This window comes from Lissotriton vulgaris, chromosome 1_2, assembly GCF_964263255.1.
Source record: "Lissotriton vulgaris chromosome 1_2, aLisVul1.2, whole genome shotgun sequence".
Classification (NCBI taxonomy): domain Eukaryota; kingdom Metazoa; phylum Chordata; class Amphibia; order Caudata; family Salamandridae; genus Lissotriton; species Lissotriton vulgaris.
The window spans coordinates 258,816,463-258,840,043 of NC_141686.1; positions in this window are offsets into that span (position 1 = coordinate 258,816,463).

Genomic DNA, 23,581 nt, shown 5'->3' on the forward strand with positions numbered 1-23,581 from the left:
GGCATCGATTGGCAAGAAATGGGGCATTAATATCTGCTCCTACGCTGACGATACTCAGCTGATGGTTACCCTAAATGGAGATAACGACGCCAAAAGTAGACTACACAACTGCCTGTCAGAGCTATCCAACTGGATGCACGGCCATTATTTAAAACTGAACGCTGACAAATCAGAAATTCTACTCTTTGGTGGGGCCAAACAGCTCTGGGATAACACCTGGTGGCCAACTTCCTTAGGTTCTCCACCAATCCCCACATCGTCTGCTAGAAATTTAGGAATTCAGATGGACACCACTCTATCAATGAAATGCCATGTCTCCTCAATATGTGGCAAAGGATTTGCCATATTAAAAAGATTGAAAAGGGTCTTCCCCTGGATCCCACTTGAATGTAGACAGATCCTATTCCAGTCGTTACTAGTTAGCAGGCTGGATTATGGCAACTCACTATTTGTAGGAATGTCGGACTACTTATTTAGAAAATTACAACTGGTCCAGAATGCCGCAGCAAAAGCTGTCTGCAATAAGAAAAAGTACGATTCGGCCACAAGTTGTCTGAGAGCTTTACACTGGCTGCCCATGAGACAAAGAGCCACGTTCAAAATGCTATGTATTGCCTATAAAACAATTCACAATACTGGCCCTTACATTCTACGAAATAGAATTAATTTCTATGCCCCAGCGCGGAACTTACGTTCACAAGCCTCAGCCAAAGCAGCCACTACTCGGATTAGGCTATCCAGAATGGGCGGAAGTGCTTTTTCACACATTGCTGCGAAATGTTGGAATGAGCTACCCATCAACCTCAGACTCACGGACTCCTACCCCACCTTCAAGAAAAAACTAAAAACCGCACTATTCCCTACCTCAGAATAATCAATATGCTCCCAGGTTACTGCCTTGGGTTTACTGTTATTTTTTGCAGCGCCGTGATATCCTTGTAGGATGAATGTTGCGCTTTACAAATACACCTAACAATAACAATAACAATGTTGGGAACTGTACACGCATGCATGCACCCCTCTGGGCGGTTTCGCTCCGAGGGTATAAACAAATGGGCGGAAGACCGCTCGTGGTCTTCCAGCCAACAGTTAATACTGGCGTTTGTGTGTCTTTATTTCATAGTGCTGTGGCCTATATCACCCTAGGCCCGCCGCACAACATTGGCAACGAGGCCGGTCGCACCATGCACGTGCCTGCCTACCTGGCATGCCCTGGTCGCGGTGCCCACCCGCGCTGCCCTGCTCCGATAGCATCTCCACATTGTGGGGAAACAAGCTGCGGTGCCCCACCGCATCGCTCCTCGTCTGTAGATGACTGCTGCATGCCGCGGCTGCCCGGCGCGCCCAGCTCGAGTCCGCCCACTAGCGTCCTTGCTCAACGGGAGAGATTTCGGCTGGGGGGGGCTCGCTGGCGGCACGCTAATTGACAGGTGAGTGGATGCCTTCCCCGCCCGCGAGCTTTTCTGCCATGCGGTGGCGTTCGTGCCTGCCTCTCCTTCCAGCTCTGGCCCGTGTGAGGCCTGGCCCCCGGCGTGTGCTTCCTCGCTGGCAGTGAGGCCCGGGGTCGGGCTGCCCCTTCCACTGCCTGCGCTCTGGGTCATCGTCGGTGGAAAGGCCCTGTGGAGGTCACAGGGTGCCTGGCTGTAGGAGTCTATAAAGCATTAGCAAATTCAAGCGCCCAGTGGCAAAGCATTGGCAAATTCAAGCACCCAGTGGGTGGAGAGGGTGCTGCTGGAGGCCCAAGAGCGGACACCTGGAATCAATAGGGGAGTGTGGCCGCTGAAGACAGGAGGAACACCCTGTGGAAACGGGCGGTGGGTAGGCGCACACCCCCTATCCCCCCCAATGCATCGACACTTGCGGAGAGGGCACAAGAGGCACTGCCACGCAGCACGCATACCAAGTCCACGCGCCTGAAACACACACCCCTTACCGCCGAGACGCAGGCCGCACCCGTGCGTTCTCAAGCAATCACGCCCAGGCACCATGAGCAATGCCGTGCCAGTGCGCCGGCGGCCCCTCAGCAAGATGGCGGACAAGACCAAGCAGGCGCCGTGAACCCTCCGACACCGGTGCACACGCACACAGCGGTGGGACCGTTACCCCCGTTCAGCGAAGCCGTGTACCCTGCGACGGCCGTTCCCAGGTGGAAGGCCTGGGTAGGGTAGCACAACCACTACTTTAAGGGAACCAGGGAGACCGAAGGGACCGTCAAGAGGTCACTCCTCATCTACTATGGCGGAGCAGAGATCTATGACTTGTTCGAGACACTCCCAAACACTAGAACGGACGACAACTATGAGGCGGCGGTCGCCGAGCTCAACAAACACTTTGATCCGCAACTCAATCACGACTTTGAGAAGTTAAAATTCAAGAGGGCCTGGCAAACCGAGTAGGAATCCGTCGACATGTTCTACGCGCGGCTTTGCCGGTGGCCAGCACGCGCCCCTTCGCGGAGCCAAGGGATAAGATCAGAGACCGGATCATCCTAGGATGCCGCACAAAACTCTTAAGGAAGCTCATCCTCCGGCAACCGGAGATCTCGCTGGACGAGATCCTGATCCTAGCTCGGTCCCACAAGCTATCGGACGCCAGAGCGGAAGAGATGGATGCGGCCCTGCACACCTCAGTTGCCGCATCGCCGTCGCTAAAGCTCCCTCCGGTCAAGCAAGAAAAGGTGGACGCTATCCAGAGAAGACCTCCAAAGACTCGCCAACCACCCAAGTCGATGCCAGGGACCCTGTGTGGGTATTGCGGAGAGGACCATCCCGCCACGGCCACGTGCGGGGCGAAAGGGAAGACTTGCTCCCGCTGCGGAAGGCTAAACCACTATGCCAAGGTGTGCCACGGGGAAAGATTCCGATCTGCAATGTCCAGACCCAGGAGTGTGTCACAGCACATTCGACAGATTAATTAATTGTGGGTTTCTAACGCGCTAGAATCGACTCCCGGAGGAGTATCCCTGCGCAATAGACCGCTGGGGAACCCGTCCTGGCTTTCCCTGTGAGATAGTCCCTACTGGGTATCTCCAAGGTGAAACCAGGCATCCCCGGTGTATGTGGGGGTCCGTTGTGGAGATGAGGCAAGCTAATGCCCAGAGTTGCAGAGTGTGATCCCTGGTTAGAGTAGGCACCGAGTTGAGAATTATCGAGTCCGCTGACCCTGGTCCACGTCCCTGCCACATCGGGAATTGAACCCTGGTCCCGGGCCGTCCTCTGCTCCCGGGTCTTCCGCCTCTAACCAGTGAGCCACACCACTCCACATCTCCCTGGATAATCCGTCGCAACCGTCTGATGATCAGCCCCGGGAGAGGCGCCCCATGTACGAAGACGAAGACAATGAGGTGTTCCTCATGTCATATGTCAGTCGGTCGGGGACCAAGCGAAGACGACCTCCTAGTGCTCCATCTCCATCGAAGGCACTGATGTACGAACCCTCATCGACACTGGGGCATCGGTCAATGTAATGGAGTCTGATCAATATGAGAGACTGTCGCCGAAGCCTCCCCTCACACCGTCCAGTGCAAGAATCTACACATATGGAGGGACAGACCCACTACCGCTGTTGTGCATCATTCAGACCACCATTGTGAGTGGGACCTACTCTACAGAGGCAAAATTCCATGTGACCGAGGGGAAGAAGGGGAATCTGCTCAGCTGTCATGCCGCGGAGGACCTCAGACCTGTCTTCTTAGCAAACCAGGTGCACGAGTCCCATGCGGAGGCCCTGTTGAATGAATTCCCAGTGCTCTTCCAAGGCCTAGGAATGCTGAAAGACAAAAAGCTCTGACTCCATATCGACACCTCCTTGCAGCCACTGGCCCTACGGCACTGGCGTGTGCCCTTTGACTTACGCCCACAAGTGGAAGAGGAGATCTGGAAGCTAGAAGAACTGGGAGTAATTGAGAAAGTGTCTGGTCGAACGCCATGGGTGTCCCCGCTGGTCGTGGCGCCCAAGCCCAAGCAACCAGGAGCTATTCGACTCTGTGTCGACATGAGGCTCCCAAACACGGCGGTGAAACGAGAGCGGCACATCACCCCCGCGATCGACGACATCATAGCCGACCTGAATGGTGCAAAATGGTTCTCTAAGCTAGACCTCAATGCGGGGTATCATCAGTTGGAGCTAGAGCCGGAAAGCCGGTACATTACCACCTTCTCAACATACGTGGGTCTGCGCAGGTACCGGAGGCTCAGCTTTGGCGTATCCTCAGCGGCCGAAGTATTCCCAAAAGCCATCCGGGAAGTGCTGTCAGGGCTGCGGGGAGTATTTAACCTTAGCGACAACATCCTGTTGTACTCAAACACGCTTAAGGAGCACCACTTGCACCTGAGGGCCACGCTGCAATGGCTGGTAGACTGCGGACTGACCCTGCACAAGTCAAAATGCTCCTAGCAGAAAAGCATTGATTTCTTCGGTTACACCTTCACTCGCGAGGGACTCCGGGAGGATCCAAAAAAAGCTGAGGCCATCCGTGCAGCTAGCACTCCACAAAACCCGACAGAGGTGAGAAGTTTCCTTCTGGACAACCTGGCCAACCTCGGACTCAATCAACTTGTTGACACCCCCACCCACTTAGCCGGACACACGCTCGACCCTATTTTCACCTCCAGCAAACACATCTCTTTCGATCGCACCATAACTCTCCATTGGACGGACCACAGCTGCGTCCATTTCAGCTTCCAAAAGACCACGGCCCACATCCCGCCTCATCCTATTCCTCGAAGAAATTGGAACAAAATCACCACTGACCAACTCTTCACATCACTTAACCAAAACCCCCCCGCCATACCATTGGACCCAAACCAAGCTGCCCCTAATCTCACACAATGGATCACCCGCTGCGCTGACAAATTAGCACCCTTTAAACACCGTCAGATTAAACCAGGAAACATAAAGGCCCCTTGGTTCAGCGATGACCTTAAGAAATCCAAGAAGTTATGCCGTACCCTCGAGAAAACTTGGAGAAAAAACCCAACCACTGACAACCTGTTCACTTTCAAGGACTCGATCCGCAAACACTACCAATTGATCCGCTCCTCCAAGAAATCAGCATTCAAGAATCGACTCGACAACAATGCACACAACAGCAAGGAACTATTCAACATCGTCAAAGAATTTACCAACCCCACCGCCGGCAACAACAACATCACTCCTTCTGAAAGACGCCCTATCATCTTTCTTCCACAACAAAATAGCCGACATTCATAACAGTTTTTTAAACCTGTCCGAAGAACAACCCACCCCACCCAACTGCGAACCTAAACAACGCTCTCACAACCTTTGCGACTGGAACCCAATCACGACTGAAGACACCATCCACCTGATGAACTCCATCCACTCGGGATCGCCAACTGACCCTTGCCCCCACCACATTTTAAACAAAGCAGACTCCATCATCGCACCCCATCTCCGCGATGTCATCAACTGTTCCTTCAACTCCGCCACCTTCCCGGAAAGCTGGAAACTCGCCGAACTCAGCGCCCTTCTGAAGAAACCTACAGAAGTGACCACCTGGACTAGCTCCATTGTGGTCGCTCCCCCACGCTCCCAGCCACGATCTCCAGGCTGATTGCTGCACTCCTCCTGCTCCGCTTGCTGCTTCTGACGACTGCCTGCCCCAGCTGCTGCTCCTAACACCCTCTGCCTACCTGGGTGATCGCGCTCCGACGCAGCCTGCATTCCCTGAGCGCCTCGAGGGGAACATAGCGCCTGGTATCGTTTTTACTGCGCAAGGCATCTCCTTGTATATTGCGCTGCTTTGATTGTGTATTTGTTGACTTTAGACGCTCTGATTGCAATCCCTGTTTGGTTTCCGCCCGTCCATTTTGGGTTTGGTCACTCGTGGACCGTGTCTCCTCCCTGCTCCCCGCCTCCCAGCAGCCCCTCCCACCCACAAGCAAAGCAGCCCGACCCTGCCCACACCCCTCTGTGACCACCTGGACTAGCTCCATTGTGGTCGCTCCCCCACGCTCCCAGCCACGATCTCCAGGCTGATTGCTGCACTCCTCCTGCTCCGCTTGCTGCTTCTGACGACTGCCTGCCCCAGCTGCTGCTCCTAACACCCTCTGCCTACCTGGGTGATCGCGCTCCGACGCAGCCTGCATTCCCTGAGCGCCTCGAGGGGAACATAGCGCCTGGTATCGTTTTTACTGCGCAAGGCATCTCCTTGTATATTGCGCTGCTTTGATTGTGTATTTGTTGACTTTAGACGCTCTGATTGCAATCCCTGTTTGGTTTCCGCCCGTCCATTTTGGGTTTGGTCACTCGTGGACCGTGTCTCCTCCCCGCTCCCCGCCTCCCAGCAGCCCCTCCCACGCTCCGCCCCCTCCACTATCTATATATGAGAGAAGATTTCACGTGCAGCGTGTACGCGCAGCGACCGCGCCCAATCCGCGCCGAAGGTGCGCCAAAGGTAAGCCCGTCTACGCCTGTCCGCGTCTGGACCGCGCCCAGCGCCATACCCCCTGGCCCTCGCATTGCACAGCCCTCCCGCATTACCTACGATGCCCCCACCCTCCTAGCCCTTAACCCCGGCCGCTCCCCCAACTGCGTCCAAGCCGCTCCTGGACACACCCATGGACCTTTCTCATGCTACTCCTGCAAATTCATCGGCACCGACAACAACTCCGCTACGACCACACCACAGATTCCCGACCCCAACCACCTACAATGCATCTTGCTCAACACCCGATCGGTCCACAGGCACGCCATTGACCTATGGAATCTACCATCTCTCCGGACGTCGCCTTCCTTACAGAAACATGGATGAACGCCTCCTCCGCCCCAGACATCACCACTGCCATCCCAGAAGATTATAAGATCATACGCAAGGACCGTACCGGCCACACAGGAGGAGGAATCGCTATCGTCCATAAGAAATCCATCCACATCTCAACCAGCTCCGACGTCAATCTCACCAACTCTGAACACCTTCACTTCCAGATCCACATCGACCCCAAGACCACACTCAGAGGCACCCTCCTTTACAGGCCACCAGGACCCCGTGCACAATTTAGTGAGGACATCACGGACTTCATCACTCCACACGCGCTCCCCTCCAAAGATTACATCCTTCTGGGAGACCTCAATTTTCACCTTGAAAAGAACAACGACCGCAACTCCACCACCCTTTTGGACAACCTCGCCAACCTCGGACTTAAACAACTGGTCACTACCCCCACCCACATCGCAGGTCACACCCTCGACCCTATCTTCACCTCCAGCAATCATGTCTCCTTCAGCCACACTACGGCTCTCCTCTGGACTGACCACAGCTGCGTTCACTTTACCTACAACAAGCCCAAACCCAACAACCACCCCCTACCAACTCTGCAAAGAAACTGGAACAAAATCACCATCGACCAGATCTCCTCATCGCTTCTTCTAAACCCCCCAGCCCACTCCTCAAACCCCGACCAAGCCGCCACCAACCTCACCCTCTGGTTATCCAACAGCGCCGACATCCTAGCACCACTGAAAAAACGACAAAGCAAACTTGGCAGCAAGAAGGCCTCATGGTTCAACGATGATCTTAAGCAATCCAAGAAACTCTGCCGCTCCCTTGAGAAGGCCTGGAAAAAAGACCCAACCACCAGCACCAAGGACGCCTTCAAAAACGCCACCCGCATACACCACCAACTGATCCGAAAGGCCAAGAAAACCGCCTTCAAGGACCGACTAGATAACAACGCCCACAACAGCAAGGAACTTTTCAACATCGTCAAGGAATTTACCAATCCCTCGGCCAACTCTAACGACATCACCCCCTCTCAAGCCCTCTGCGACTCCCTAGCTTCATTCTTCCACAACAAAATTGCAGACATCCACAACAGCTTCGACAAACAACCCGGAGACCAACCCACCCAACCATTTGCTGGACCTTCACCCCCTCGAACATCCTTAATGACTGGAACCCAATCTCCACTGAGGACACCATCCGCCTGATGAACTCCATCCACTCAGGATCCCCCACAGACCCATGCCCTCACCACATCTTCAACAAAGCAGACTCCATCATAGCACCGCACCTCCGAGACGTCATCAACTGCTCCTTCAACTCCGCCACCTTCCCGGAAAGCTGGAAACACGCTGAACTCAGCGCCCTTCTGAAAAAACCCACAGCGGACCCCACCGAACTCAAAAATTACCGCCCCATCTCGCTCCTTCCATTCCCGGCCAAAGTCATCGAAAAAGCTGTCAACAACCAGCTCGACGCCTTCCTCGAAGCCAACAAATCCCTCGACTCCTCACAGTCCGGCTTCCGAGCGAAACACAGCACTGAGACCGCCCTCATCGCAGCAACAGACGACATTCGAACTCTACTGGACAATGGAGACACAGTCGTCCTCATCCTCCTCGACCTCTCCGCAGCCTTCGACACAGTCTGCCACAGCACCCTTCTACAGCGCCTCAGAAACATCGGAATCCAAGGAAAAGCACTAGAATGGATCACCTCGTTCCTCACCGGAAGAACCCAGAGAGTCCGCCTTCCACCATTCAAGTCAGAGGCCACTGAAGTCATCTGCGGCGTACCACAAGGATCTTCACTCAGCCCCACCCTCTTCAACGTGTACATGAGCCCCCTCGCGGTCATCGCACGCCAACACTCATCTCAACATCATCTCCTACGCGGATGACACTCAACTGATCCTATCACTCACCAATGACCCTAGCACCGCCAAAACTAACCTACACGAAGGAATGAAAGAAGTAGCCGAATGGATGAAACACAGCCGTCTGAAACTGAACTCAGATAAAACAGAAGTCCTCATCTTAGGTACCTCCCCCTCCGCATGGGACGACTCTTGGTGGCCAGAAGCCCTTGGAAAAGCACCCATCCCGACAGACCACGCACGGAACCTGGGCGTCATCCTGGATTCCTCACTTTCAATGAACAGACAAGTCAACGCCGTCTCCTCATCCTGCTTCAACATTCTTCGCATGCTCAAAAAAACATTTCGTTGGATCCCCACCGAAACCAGGAAAACGGTCACCCACGCTCTGGTCACGAGCCGACTGGACTATGGAAACACCCTCTACGCCGGTACTACCGCTAAACTCCAGAAAAAACTCCAACGAATCCAAAATGCCTCAGCCCGGCTCATATTAGACATCCCGCGTAAAGAACATATCTCTGGTCACCTGATAAACCTCCACTGGCTTCCCGTCAATAAGAGGATCACTTTCCGGCTCCTGACCCACGCACACAAAGCACTCTACGAAATCGGACCAGAATGCCTCAACACACGACTGTCCTTCTACACCCCCTCCCGCCAGCTACGATCATCCAACCAAGCCCTTGCCACTGTACCTCGCATCAACAAAACCACCATGGGAGGTAGATCCTTCTCCTACCTGGCAGCTAAAACCTGGAACTCACTTCCCACTTACCTTCGCCTTACCCAGAACCACCTAGCATTCAGAAAGCAACTTAAAACGTGGATATTCGACAAGTAATTCCCCACCCCCCCTCAAGCGCCTTGAGACCCTCTGGGTATGTAGTGCGCTATACAAATTCTCTGACTTGACTTGACTTGACAGCGGACCCCTCTGAACTTAAGAACTACCGCCCCATCTCACTCCTCCCCTTCCCTGCCAAAGTCATTGAGAAAGCCGTCAACATTCAACTTGCTGCCTTCCTTGAATTCAACAACTCCCTCGACCCTTCACAGTCCGGATTCCGAGCCAAACACAGCACCGAAACCGCCCTCATCGCAGCTACAGACAACATCAGAAAACTACTGGACAACGGAGAAACAGTTGCCCTCATCTTACTTGACCTCTCTGCCGCCTTCGACACAGTATGTCACAGCACACTCATACAACGCCTTAACAACATCGGAATACAAGGAAAAGCTTTGGATTGAATTATCTCATTCCTCGCTGGAAGAACTCAAAGAGTCCGCCTACCCCCATTCAAATCAGAGGCCACCGAAGTCATCTGTGGTGTACCACAAGGATCTTCACTCAGCCCCACCCTCTTCAACGTATACATGAGTCCCCTCGCATCCATCGCGCGACAACACAACCTCAACATCATCTCCTACGCTGACGACACCCAGCTAATCCTTTCCCTCACCAAAGGCCCAAATACCGCCAAAACTAGTCTACACGAAGGAATGAAAGAAGTTGCCGAATGGATGAAAAACAGCCGTCTTAAACTAAACTCGGACAAAATGGAAGTCCTCATCTTAGGATCTTCCCCCTCTGCCTGGGACAACTCGTGGTGGCCACCTGCCCTAGCTACAGCACCCATACCTACCGATCACGCACGTAACCTGGGCTTCATCCTAGACTCCTCCCTCTCAATGACCAGACAAGTTACATCATCATGCTTCAACATCCTACGCATGCTCAAAAAATCTTCCGCTGGATCCCGACCGAAATAAGAAAGACAGTCACCCACGCACTGGTCACCAGCTGACTGGACTATGGAAAGACCCTGTACTCCGGGACCACAACCAAACTACAGAAAAAACTACAACGCATCCAAAACGCCTCAGCCAGACTCATACTGGACATTCCCCGTCATGCTCACATTTCCGCCCACTTGAAGGATCTCCACTGGCTCCCCGTCAACAAGAGAATAACGTTCCGCCTCCTCACCCACGCACACAAAGCCATCTACGACCTAGGACCCGAATGCCTAAACACAAGACTGTCCTTCTACACACCCACCCGCCAACTGCGATCATCCAATCAAGCCCTCACCACAATTCCCCGCATCCACAGATCCACTATGGGAGGAAGATCCTTCTCCTTCTTAGCGGCCAAAACCTGTAATTCTCTCCCCACTCACCTCCGTATTACACAGAACCACCTCTCCTTCAGAAAGCAACTCAAAACCTGGTTATTCGATAAGTAACGCACCCCCCTCCCTCAAGCGCCTTCAGACCCTCTGGGTGAGTAGTGCGCTATTCACATTATTGAACTTGAACTTGAACATATTGTGGATGCTTCATCCCCAGCCATGTCAGAGCCTCTGCGGGCGCTCACACGCCAGGACCACGAGTGGGAATGGTCTCTCGCTGCCAACAAGGCCTTCCAGGACATCAAGGCAAGCCTGCTTGACAAGACCGTGATGGCCTACTTCCATCCACAGCGCAAGACAGAACTGGTTGTTGACGCTAGCCCGGCGGGTGTAGGAGCGGTGTTCCTGCAAGAACATGGCCATGAAGTGTGGATGCCTGTTGCATATGCAAGCAAAGCCCTGACTGACACCGAGAAACGGTACGCCCAGATTGAGCGTGAGGCGCTGCCCTTAAGTGGGCCTGCCAGCATTTTCACTTGTACCTGTGTGGCCAAGAGTTCAGTGTCATGATCGACCACAAGCCACATGGTGTTGCAAATAGCCTGCCCCAAGCCCATGACTCTGGAGGAGCTGGGCCGAGCCACCCAGGAAGACGCAACTCTGTCTCGGGTACAGGAAGTCCTGGAGAATGGCAGCTGGGCTCATTTCATGATCGGAGCTCAAACCCTCCGGCTGGAGGTCAGGCATGCTCGCCAGCAATTGTCGTTGGTTTGGAATGAACTAAGCGTGGGAGAAGAGGGAGTCATCCTAAGGGGACATCTCATCGTGGTCCGTGAGAGCTTACAGAAGAGGATCCTCGCACTAGCCCACGTTGGGCATCAGGGTATCGCCAAGACTAAGGCAAGATTGAGAAACAAGGTCTGGTTCCCGGCAATGTACTCCATGGTGGAGGAGATGGTGCGTTTGTGCCATGCATGCACAATCACTGTGTAGACCCAGCACCAGCACCGGTGATCACGGAAGCGCCGTGCAGTGCCCCTTGGACACATCTGAACGTGGACTTCGGAAGCTTCCCTGATGGTCGTCAAATGGTGGTCTTTGTCGACTCATTTTCGAAGTTTCCCGTCGTGGAAGTCATCTCGTCGACAGCCTTCCCACAAGTGAAGAAGGTCCTGGACCGCGTTTTCGCCATGATGGGGTTGCCAGAAGAATTCAAGTCCGGCAACGGACTCCCCTTCGAGGGGCGAGAGTTCTAGGACTAGCTTGCAAATCTAACGGTGTGCCACCGGATAATCACCCAGTTGTGGCTCCAGGCGAACGGGAGGTAGAAAGATTGATGAAGACAATAAATTGTGCACTCCGCATAGCAGTGGACAACAGGGAAGGTCCTGAAGCAGTCCTGGATCAGTTCCTTGGCGCATACCATCAGACTCCTCACAGCACCACTAAGTGTGCTCCAGCTCATCTCCTGTTCAAGCGAGCCCCCCGGGATAGTATCCCGTCGGATCCGACGTGGGTGCCCGTGGCACGGGATGATGAGGCCGTCCAGGTGAGGAGAGAGGCCACGAACAGAAAGGCAAGCGTGGCCCGTCGAGCGCAGGAACCGAAGCTCAAGGTGGGAGACCTGGTGGTGATCAAAAACCGGCAACCTGAGTGGAAGTTTCGGACACCTTATGAGCCGGAGGTGTGGGTTGACGTGCAGGTTCAAGGAACGATGGTGACTACCAGGAAGCGACAACAATCGGTCGCCCGCAACGTGTCCAGCTTCAAGAAAACAAAGGAGGCGGAAGAGGACCCCGATATCTCCGCAGATCAGGACGCAGCACCGAACACGCCCCTCTCGGGGTTACCCACTGGGAGGAGTCAGTCACTGGAATCATCCTGGCCATCGGGCCAAAGGGCTGGGGCAGTCCCCGATTGACTGACAGAATGAGGACCATGAGTTGACTGAGGAAACCCCGGCTGGGGTCGAAACATCTCCCTGTGGTCGAAGCCAGCGATACGGCCTCCGGCCAAACCCCGGCCCGAGTCAACGGCTCCGAGACTTTGCGTGTGCCTCCCCCTGAGCTGGGTGAAATTGGTGACACAGGACTAAAAGAAAGGAGGGATGTAGAGAGCCACTCGGGCTCTCCCTAACAATGTTGCGAACTGTACACGCACGCATGCACCCCTCGGGGCTGGCTCGCTCAGAGGGTATAAATAAACAGGCGGAAGACCGCTCGTGGTTTTCCGGCCAACAGAGTATACTGGCGTAAGTGTGTCTTCATTTCATAGTGCTGTGGCCTGTATCACCCTAGGCCCCGCCGCACTACACAAAGGAGTGCTCCATTTCTTAAGATGAATATGACTTTTTTGTGCTGCAGAGTTGTCCCATGTTTGGGTGGAAAGCTTTCGTACTTAATCCTAATGGGAAAAATAGTGGTATTTGTTTTGATTGAAAAACAACATTTTCATGGTATGGTGATGCAAAGTTCGATAAAATAAGAATGAGCTGAATTACTAAATGTAGTATGTCATATAAAATGATCCAACAAATAAAATGATGGCCGAATAAGAATGTAACTTCAAACTTATGATGCAACCGTGTCTATTTTGTGTTTGTTTTCCCTGAGCAACGCTGTAAGGAAAGCACTTCCCGTGGACAGAAAAACGAAATGAACATCAACTGCCCATAATGCATTGCAAACATGACGAACCCTGCGCCCCTAGCAAAGCATAATACGCTTCTCATTAATTATTCTTTATTAGGCTAATTGTTTTGTATTACAAGTTTGAAACAGGTTTCAACATTTTTCGACATGAACGCCGTAGATTTAGTCGCTCTATTAGTCATAGGGAGTTGAATCAATAGAGGAAGGGTGTAACCACAACTTATCGTAAATGTGAGTAATAATCAAATGTCAGAATGTAAATGGAAACATTTCTCTGATTTGTTTAATTTTCACAGGTGTCAACAAGTTGCTTCTCTGCAGATTTTACGACCTCCAAGAGACGTGTCATGCAAAGTACACCTTTTATGTCAGAAACCAGCAGTGAGTGCAGCAGATGGCTAGATGGCGCTTCCCCACGCATCGAAACCCGTTGGGTCATATTTACAAAGAAATGGCACAACACAGCACTGCAAGCAATTTAGCTGCGCCACACGGCGTCATTTACAACAAGCATTGGCATAGCCAATAGGTCTTGCCTTTGGGACCTTATAAGTATTTAGTTATGCAGCGTGTCCCAAAGGCTGGACCTATTGGCTATGCCAATGCTTGTTTTTATGGGGGCCACGCCATCCAAGGTATTTACAATCCAGTCATTGTAGCTATACACCATTTGCTCTACACAATTGCTGGCCTTGGGCGTGTATCCATGAGTGCTAAGGTGCATTTTGATCTCTGTAAAATGAGTTATGATCCACTAATGCACTCAATTGTTTTCCCTGGGTTTCTATCTGCCAGTTAACCGCAAAATGATCCATCCAGGTTAATGGCACAATGTTGGAAACGAGGCCGCATCTGTGAGGCCTGCACAAATAACATGGCTACATTTGTCTTTCACTGGGAACCAAACAACCAATTGTAGCGCCTGACTCTCAGAGGGTAGCGTTGCAGAGCAGTCTGAGGCTTACTCAAGGGAGGTGGTGTGGGCTAGTAATCGCCATTTGCAAGTGCGCAGAAATAACACTCAATAATTGATTGTCCAGTCTGTACTTTGCTTTATAAAAGTAAGAGTACATTTATTAACACCTTGTGTGCTGATGACGGCCCCCGTTCGTCATGCATCACAGTGCTCGTGTGCTGATGACAGCTGCGGGCCGTCATGAACCCGCTCACTCTTTGAAACGGCTGCACAGGTGCAGAATCGCGGCCGCGCCCAAGGGGTTAAACACACACACTACTCAATACTATGCACCAATTTACAAATATACATAAGCTGTTGGAATTACTTTGCGACATTGCATAACATCTCCATCCCTCCCGCTGGGGGGTGGGGTCTAGTCAAGATGATGTGCACTCCCATGTATGCACATCATTTTGCCCCCAACGCAATTAGTTGAACATAACCTGGAGCGAGGGCCCTGCGCACTGGCACCATCCCAGTGGGCCCCCCATTACCTCAAGAAGCATTAAACAGGGGTACACCTGCCTTGTTGACACATGACCCTGACTGGGCATCTCCTACTGACCATAAAGTATGCACCTCTACATCTTAAGGGCTAACAGTCCGGGTTCTTCACCTAAGCGCAGCAGCAAGAATACACGTTTACGCACACTTGAGAATGACAGTATTCAGCACATTTGGGAATCATTAGAATGCTTTGCAAATGCAACCCCTAAAGACATCACAGATGAAATCACCAGATTAGGATTATGCATAGACAGCAAGACACCATAGCTGGAGTGTCTGACAACATAACCACTCTTTGCTTATGGCATCGCCAAAATGAACTTTAGACCCCATAAAAGAAACAACCATTAGTAAATGCACTACTGGTGCAATTACACCTCTTCATCTCTAGGGTATGCCTTTCTCCAGACATCTCCTGGTTAGCCTTTTATCCATGAATCCTTTTTCAATTCACCCTCAGCTGAAGAAGAAGAGTTCCAGTCCCGAAAGTGTTAAATGCAGGCTGAGCCCTTGAGGGGTTATTCTTTCCAATCTCCAAGACACTAAGGGTGGGACTTTTCTCTTCGTGCAGGGGGGAGACTGCACTTCTCCAGCAGCTCCCCCAGCACCTGCACATTCATGTGGTGGTGACCCCGTCCTCCTGGGGCCACCATAAGCAAAGAACACACTGTTTAGACCCTGCAGGCCGGACCTGGCCTGCAAGGCACTATGGGTAGACCCGCGTATGGAAGCAGCGGCTCTCCCACTGTGCCGGGGAGAGCCGCGATCATCTTTCTGGCTCTCCGCACCACCTCCTGGGCCTCTGTGGGGGACCCGGTCCCACCCGGACCCCCAGGTCAGAGGATGCGGCTCGGGGAGCCCACCCCCGGCCGCTCTGCCATTTGTTGGGGGGCCGGTCCCACCCAGGACCCTGATGCCAACTTTGTTGTTCCGGGGGTCCCGGTTCCATCTGGGACCCCCACTTGCCTCTATGTTGGAGGGAGGCCTGAGAAGCCCACCCCCGGCTGCCCCGCCAGCTCCCCGCATGACCAGCACCCTTGTGTGCTGCCGCGGGAGCTGGCTGTGGACTTCTGGTCTGCCCGCAGACACCGCAGTCCCGTTGGGACCTCGGGAGAGTGCGGCAGCACTCCCCCTGCCTTCTCCTCGTCGTCGGGGCCCGGGGATGGGGTCCCGGGCCCCTGGATATCTTTGGGGGTGCGGCGACGCTCCCCCCTCCTCCACCTTCATAGGGGCCAGGCTGGGCTCCTGGTCCCCGGTTGGGCCCCCGGTAAGACAAACTTAAGACAAAATCCTAACATCTGTGAATACCAAAAGTAGTAAGTTTAGGATTTTGTCTTGAGTTAGTTCTGTGAATCGGGCCCATACTGTTGAACTGAGAGGAGTTCTTGTGACCCTTTCCCTTAATGGTAGAAAGTACTGGTTTAATGGCCAATGACTGCTTCAAGTGAGGTTGTGAGCAACCACTTCTATTACATGATTTGCACAGTGGAGTAACAGGTTCCAGTAAGGTATTAGGACACAAGGTGGTGCATTGCATGGTGTTACCAGGGAAATTTAAGGCCAGTAATGCTTCACGGAAATAGGTGAGTCTTTGGCCTAGGTCTGGAATAAAACGGGCATGGGAATGGGTGCTGGGCAGCTGCTTTTTCAAGCCCGTCATGAAAGTGGCGTGGTCAGGGGAGTGGCGAGTGAAGTTGAAGAAAACAGGTGGGGAAAAGTAAAATGCAAACTGAGCTCCAGAGACCTCTGACCTCAAGCACAGGCTCCCCTGTTCAGAATGACTACTGTCAAAAATAATGTTTAGGCAAATTAAAAGGGAGTAAAAACAGATAAACTTATTAAAAGCAAGCTAAAATAGGGACGAGCCCTTCACCCAAGGTGAGGTTACTGATGGAGTCAGGGCACTCCAATAATCGGCACCTCCGTGTTGTACAAGGAAATTAACTTCTGGGACCAACCTTGTTGCAGCTGCGCAGAAGCTCTCCCAGCTGCTTATTCAAGCCCGTCATGAAAGGGGCGTGGTCAGGGGAGTGGCGAGTGCTGCAAGCGGTCCAGTGGAGTTGAAGAAAACAGGTAGGGAAAAGTAGAATGCAAACTGAGGCCCAGCGACTTCTGACCTCAAGCACAGGCTTTCCTGTGCAGGAAGACTACTGGCGGAAATAAGGTTTAAGGTCATGTGAGAGAGTGCGTGTGATGCGGCCATCGAAGTAAAAGTGATCGCCATCACGGGCTGGAATGGTGCCTGCGAGCGATGCACTTAATGAGCCATGACGGAAGCACGCGTCCGCTCGCGTAACCGCAAGCTCTGGGCACCCAGTGGTAGCATTTTCTGAAGCCCTTGCTAAAAGTCTCGCCAGTGTAGTGCATGCACTGGCTCAGGGGAGACCTAAATATACAGGGATGTGTCGTATTCACAAGAATGCGTTACACCCCTGTGTTTTCCCTTGCACCTGAGCTAAAAAAAAGCTGCCTAGCACCGATACAAATGCCATGAAAGGGTGCCTTTGTGCACAGAAACAATCATTAAAAGCAATTTACTCCTTCTATGTGTGCTGCTGCAGTACATATAGAAATAACAAACACGAGGAGAAATAAAAGATATTTCTCCTTATTGTGCAATTCTAATGTCTGCTTTTTTAGTGGCAATAGTTTTTGGCGCTGCCTCAGATTTACACATCCTTGTAAATCTAAATCTGAAGCGGTGTCAAAAGCCAATGGGTGTTGCGGTGGAACGTCCACAGCAACACTAAGCATGGGCGGAAAATCCGTTTCGCTCGCGGATTTTGCGGATTTTCTGTAAATTCGCAATCCGCGAGATTCGCGAATCTCCCGCAAAATCCGCAAATCCGCGAGCAGCAGATTTCATGGCTTGCTCGCACTGTTCGCGTGAGTTCGCGGCTTCCCAGTACAACTTCGCGCCCCGCGAATAAGCGCAAAATTGCAGAAATACGATCTTAGCAAAACTGAAACTACTTACCAGGTTCAAAAGTTCAGGCTCATCATTAGTAGCCATTTCCTGTAGTGCTTCCTGAGGGGCCCCTCCAGAGTTCAGTTGCCAGTTGCAACTATTATGTGACCCTGCTCTGAACCTCAGAATATTTACACATATGCCACAAAGGTCCTGAATTACAGCTAAGGGAGACAAGCAGGAGCCAGGCTGGAAGTTCAAATCCATTAATCAGCCCCTAATTCATTATTGTCAGTTGGGGCAGGGCAGGTGTTGCAACTAATTTTGCAACAATGAAAGCACTTAGCAAGTGCAAAAGATCACTAATCAGGAAGCACTAAGGAAGCAGGTGCCAGCTAAAAAAATATTCTGTGACACATTAATCAGCCCCAAATTAATTCAGGTCACTTGAGGCAGGGAAGGTGTGCTTGCGTTGCCACAATAATGTACACTGACTGGACAACCAGAGGGTGCTGTGATGAAACAGAGGGTGGCATGGGTGGGCCAGAGGGTGGCATGAGTAGTCAGAGAGTGGCAGTGGTGACAGAGAGTGGCAGTGATGAAGAAGAGTGTCCCAAACAGGCTGGACACGTAGAAACAACAAGTTCGCGAAACTTGCGACCCGACAGGCAAGTTCGCGTTTTGCGAAATTGTACAAAACCCTCTCGAACTGGCAGAAACCCACGCAAACACACAAAAAAAAATTCGCGAGAATTCGCGGATTTTGCGGATTGCGAGTTCGCAAATCCGCAAAATTCGCGAACGCGAGATTCGCAAAATTCGCCCATGCTTAAGCAACACCCATTTTTTGTAAACACATTTTATTGAGATTTACAATTTGCATAGTATACAAACAGCCCATGCCATGTGGACGTAATTCCACAAAGTAATTATATCAATGATACATATGACATTTGTACGTATTCAACTGTTCAATTTTAGACTCTCCAGTGAAGTAAGGATGTTGCATTATATACATTTAAGAATTTGGTTCGTCATTACACCCAAATGATTAGATACATATGCAATTTTATGAAAAAATGTCTAAACCTCCTTTAACTACTCCACCCAACTCTCCCATCCCTCCCACCTTCTATTGGACTTGCTCACAATTTTATATGTGTTCTTCTCATTGCTCCCAGCAGCCCTATCAAGAGTGGACAACCACAAATGCAAGGCAGTGTTATATTAGCTCATCAAGGTTAGCGTCTGGCTGGAATGCATGGGGAGGGCCAGGTCTACTGTCGGTAACTATTCTTCTTGGACCATGGGGGAGGGGTCAGGCACACACGGGTTAAATGCCTCCATCATTAACTCCCACTCCATTGATATGGGTCTTTTACGCAGCCCCGAGCTTCTTTCCTTCGTATGGCCGTACTTTCCATGCCCCCCCCCTTCTTGTCATTTCTTGGTGCCAGGTGTATTCAGTTGGGGGTCTGGTGGATTTCCACAGCATCGTTATGCAGCATTTCGCAATGAGTAGCTCTAAGTCAGTACACCGTGTTTGTACTTTTTGGGGCAGATTTATGTTAACTGGCGCACCCCCAGGGATGCGCCAGTTAACGTGCGCCACAGCTCCGCCACCCATGGTGCGCCGCATTTATAATGCGGCGCACCATGGTGCAAAAACGGCACAGATGCGTGACGCATCTGTGCCGGAAATGTGGCGCATTGCTGGAGTTGCGTCGCAAGCGCGATGCAGCTCCAGCAAGGCTCGGGGGTGTCCCATCTACACAATGCTGCATCAAGACCTACGCCTGCTTCAAGCAGGCGCAGGGTTTTGACGAAGCATTGGCCTGAAAGTGACTGAGTGAAATCTCATAGATTTCACTTAGCAACTTTCAGGAGGCGTTCCTGCGCAGGAACGCCCCCCTTGCGCAGGAACGCCTCCTTATAGCACAGGGCTTTACAACGTGACACATCTCCTAGATGCGTCACGTTGTAAATAGGGCGCATTGTTTGCGCCGCAGTTGCGTCAAATAAAGTGATGCAATTGCGGCGCAAGGGCATCATAAATCTGCCCCGTAGTGTTTTTGGTTTCGGGCGTCGTGACAGACCAACTAGACAGCTTCTGGCAGTGTCACTAATAGATTGGCCAGTCACTCCTCTGATGCTCCTAGCTATCTTGTTCCAGAGTTCCGTGAGCATCGGGCTGGACCCTGGCTTATGGAGAAGATCAGCGTCTTCTAATTTACATCTAGGGCAGGCATGTTGAGTCATAAAACATAAGTTGCAGATTGTGGGGGTAAGTTAGGCTCTGTGCAGTATCCTGTATTGAATGTATTTAAATTTGGCACTGCGGGACACCTTTCTCGAGTTTTCTAACAGACCAGTCTTTGTCCGTTAGCTCTTTCTCAAGATCTTCCGCCCATTTGTTGCGCACATTGAGTAGAAGGGCCCCAGTATGTCCTCGGATCACTCTATAAAACCACTTGATAAGGTGGCGTCATAACAGATATATTGCCTGGACCAAAGAGTGTGTTGGTGGTTCCACCCGCTGTGGTGCCCAATGTTTTTTAGTGTAGCAGTGTATAGCAGCATGTGTTAGATATAGGCTGCCAGGTATTCCATTTTCCCTAGCAAAGTTGTCGTGCTCTATTAAGGCTCCATCACTAAACAGTGCTCCCACTGTAGAGACCCCACCCTTAATCCACATATGCATCCTGCGTCTAGTGATGAGACCCGTTGGCGTTGGAATCCTGATTAACAGGATATTGTCTGCATATGGGGAACAGCGATGTGCACATTGCAACGTCCTTCTCCAGTATGTAAGTGGCGTTCGTAGTAGAGTCAGGGCATGTTGTGTTATCAGGGTTCGGGACAGCATTAAAGTGTGCAGCGTACCGTGATTGATATCCCGTGCTGTATAACCTATTTCATGCTTATTGCGGCCTGCAAGCCAATATGACAGCCATTGAAATTGACTCGCGTAGCAATATGCACGAAGGTCAGGTGCACCCAGTCCTCCCTCATCTGTGTCTAGTTGGAGTTTTGGCAGTCCGATCCTTCTGCGGCCAGTTCCCCAGATCAATTCAGATAGTAGCGTGTCCAGCGATTTAAAAATGGGGTGGGAGTTACTATTGACAAATTGGTAAAGAAATGTAGGAGTCGAGGGAGGACCACCATTTTAGATATGGCCACTCTCCCCATCAGAGACAGAGGTAACGACGTCCAGAAGGCTGTTTACGAGCGCAACGCTCGTAAGGCTTTGGTTAAATTACCTTCAATAATGTCGTGTAGACACCTGTAAATTTAAATTCCTAGATATTTGAATGTGTGCCGTGCTACGGCCAGGGACAGACGTCCAGTTCGTATCACATCCGGGCACAGGCCAGGATTGAAGAAAAAGGCTTGAGACTTCATTTCACAGCAACACCCATTGCACAGTCCTTTCACGCAGATACCTGTGTGAAGGATTACGATATTTTATTTACCTTGTTGCATTGAACTTCACATAGTGGCTTAGTATAGCTTTGTACATATGGTGCAGGACATTGCAAAACCGGAGCGTCGTAAAAAGTGATGTTTCGGTTTCGCAACCCCCTTGTAATTATGCCCTTTTGTCTGGCAAAGCTTGCACTTTCACGCGATGTGTGGAATGCAAGAGGTAAAACCTGTAGGAAATTCCAATGTTATGCCTGTTCATCCTGCATTTTTTGCTTTTTCGCATAACCCTATTTTTATGGATTATAGGACCTTATTTACAAGCCCATTGCGCCAGAGGTGTATCACTTTTAAAATGGGAAAAAAGTATCGTACCGGCGAAGCAGGGTCTTGTAAATATGCCCCTCAGTACTTTACAACATCTTACCATTGTAAAGTACTGTGCTTCAACTTAAAACCGGGTTAATAGGTAAATTCCTAATTGGCATATTTAACTTACTCATAAATCTTTAGTATATTGATTACAAAGTGTACCCAGTGCCTGTCAGTTAAGACTCACTCGTGGCCTAGAGCACCTATTGTGCCAGCCTCTACAGTCAAGGTCACAGGTATTATGCTGCAGTAGGGGGCCAAATTATGCAGCAGAGTAAAATATGCGTCAAGAAAAGGCAAATTATGCAGCGTAATGCGGACCATAATGGCAAAGTCATTTTTACACCTGCTAACACTGTCTGTGCATTGGTTGCACCTCATAAGTACCAGTTTACCACCCAAATTTAGCAAAATGATCAGTTCCTTGGCACATATCATCAGACTTCTCACAGCACCACTAAGTGTACTCCAGCTCATCTTCTGTTCAAGCGAGCCCCCCGGGATAGTATCTCGTCGGATCCGACGTGGGTGCCCGTGGCACGGTATGATGAGGCCGTCCAGGCGTGGAAAGAGGCCACGAACCGGAAGGCAAGCGTGGCCCGTCGAGCGCAGGAACCGAAGCTCAAGGTGGGAGACCTGGTGGTAATCAAAAACCGACACCCTGGGTGGAAGTTTCGGACACCTTATGAGCCGGAGGTGTGGGTTGTCGTGCAGGATCAAGGAAAGATGGTGACTGCCAGGAAGGGACAACAATCGGTCACCCGCAACGTGTCCAGCTTCAAGAAAATAACGGAGGCGGAAGAGGACCCCGAAGTCTCCGCGGATCAGGACGCAGAACCAAACACGCCCCTCTTGGGGTTACCCACTGGGAGGAGTCAGTCACTGGAATCATCCTGGCCTACGGGCCAAAGGGCTGGGGCTGTCCCCGATTGACCAAACAGAACGAGGACCGTGAGTTGACTGAGGAAACCCCGGCTGGGGTCGCAACATCTCCCTGTGGTCGAAGCCAGCGATACGGCCTCCGGCCAAACCCCGGCCCGAGTCAACGGCTCCGAGACTTTGCGTGTGCCTCCCCCTGAGCTGGGCGAAATTGGTGACACAGGACTAACAGAAAGGAGGGATGTAGGGAGCCACTCGGGCTCTCCCCAACAATGTTGCGAACTGTACACGCACGCATGCACCCCTCGGGGCGGGCTCGCTCGGAGGGTATAAATAAACAGGCTGAAGACCGCTCAGACCGCTCGTGGTTTTCCGGCCAACAGAGTATACTGGCGTAAGTGTGACTTCATTTCATAGTGTTGTGGCCTGTATCACCCTAGGCCCTGCCGCACTACACAAAGGAGTGCTCCATTTCTTAAGATGAATATGACTTTTTTGTGCTGCAGAGTCGACCCATGTTTGGGTGGGAAGCTTTCGTACTTAATCCTAATGGGAAAAATAGTGGTATGTGTTTTGATTGAAAAACAACATTTTCATGGTATGGTGTTGCAAAGTTCGATAAAATAAGAATGAGCTGAATTACTTAATGTAGTATGTCATATAAAATGATCCAACAAATAAAATGATGGCCGAATAAGAATCTATCTTCAAACTTATGATGCAACCGCGTCTATTTTGTGTTTATTTTCCCTGAGCGACGCTGTAAGGAAAGCACTTCCCGTGGACAGGGAGACTAAATGAACATCAACTGCCCATAATGCATTGCAAACATGACGAACCCTGCGCCCCTAGCAAAGCATAATACGCTTCTCATTAATTATTCTTTATTAGGCTAATTGTTTTGTATTACAAGTTTGAAACAGGTTTCAACATTTTTCGACATGAACTCCGTCGATTTATTCGCTCTATTAGTCATAGGGAGTCGAATCAATAGAGAAAGGGTGTAACCACTAACATCGTGGATGTAATTACCACATCTCCCTTCTTGGAATCAGTTGCACTTCGTATGGTAGCTGATTTTAAGAATGTGAAATTTTTGATTGACTCTCGTCAATACGGGAGTCTTTAAT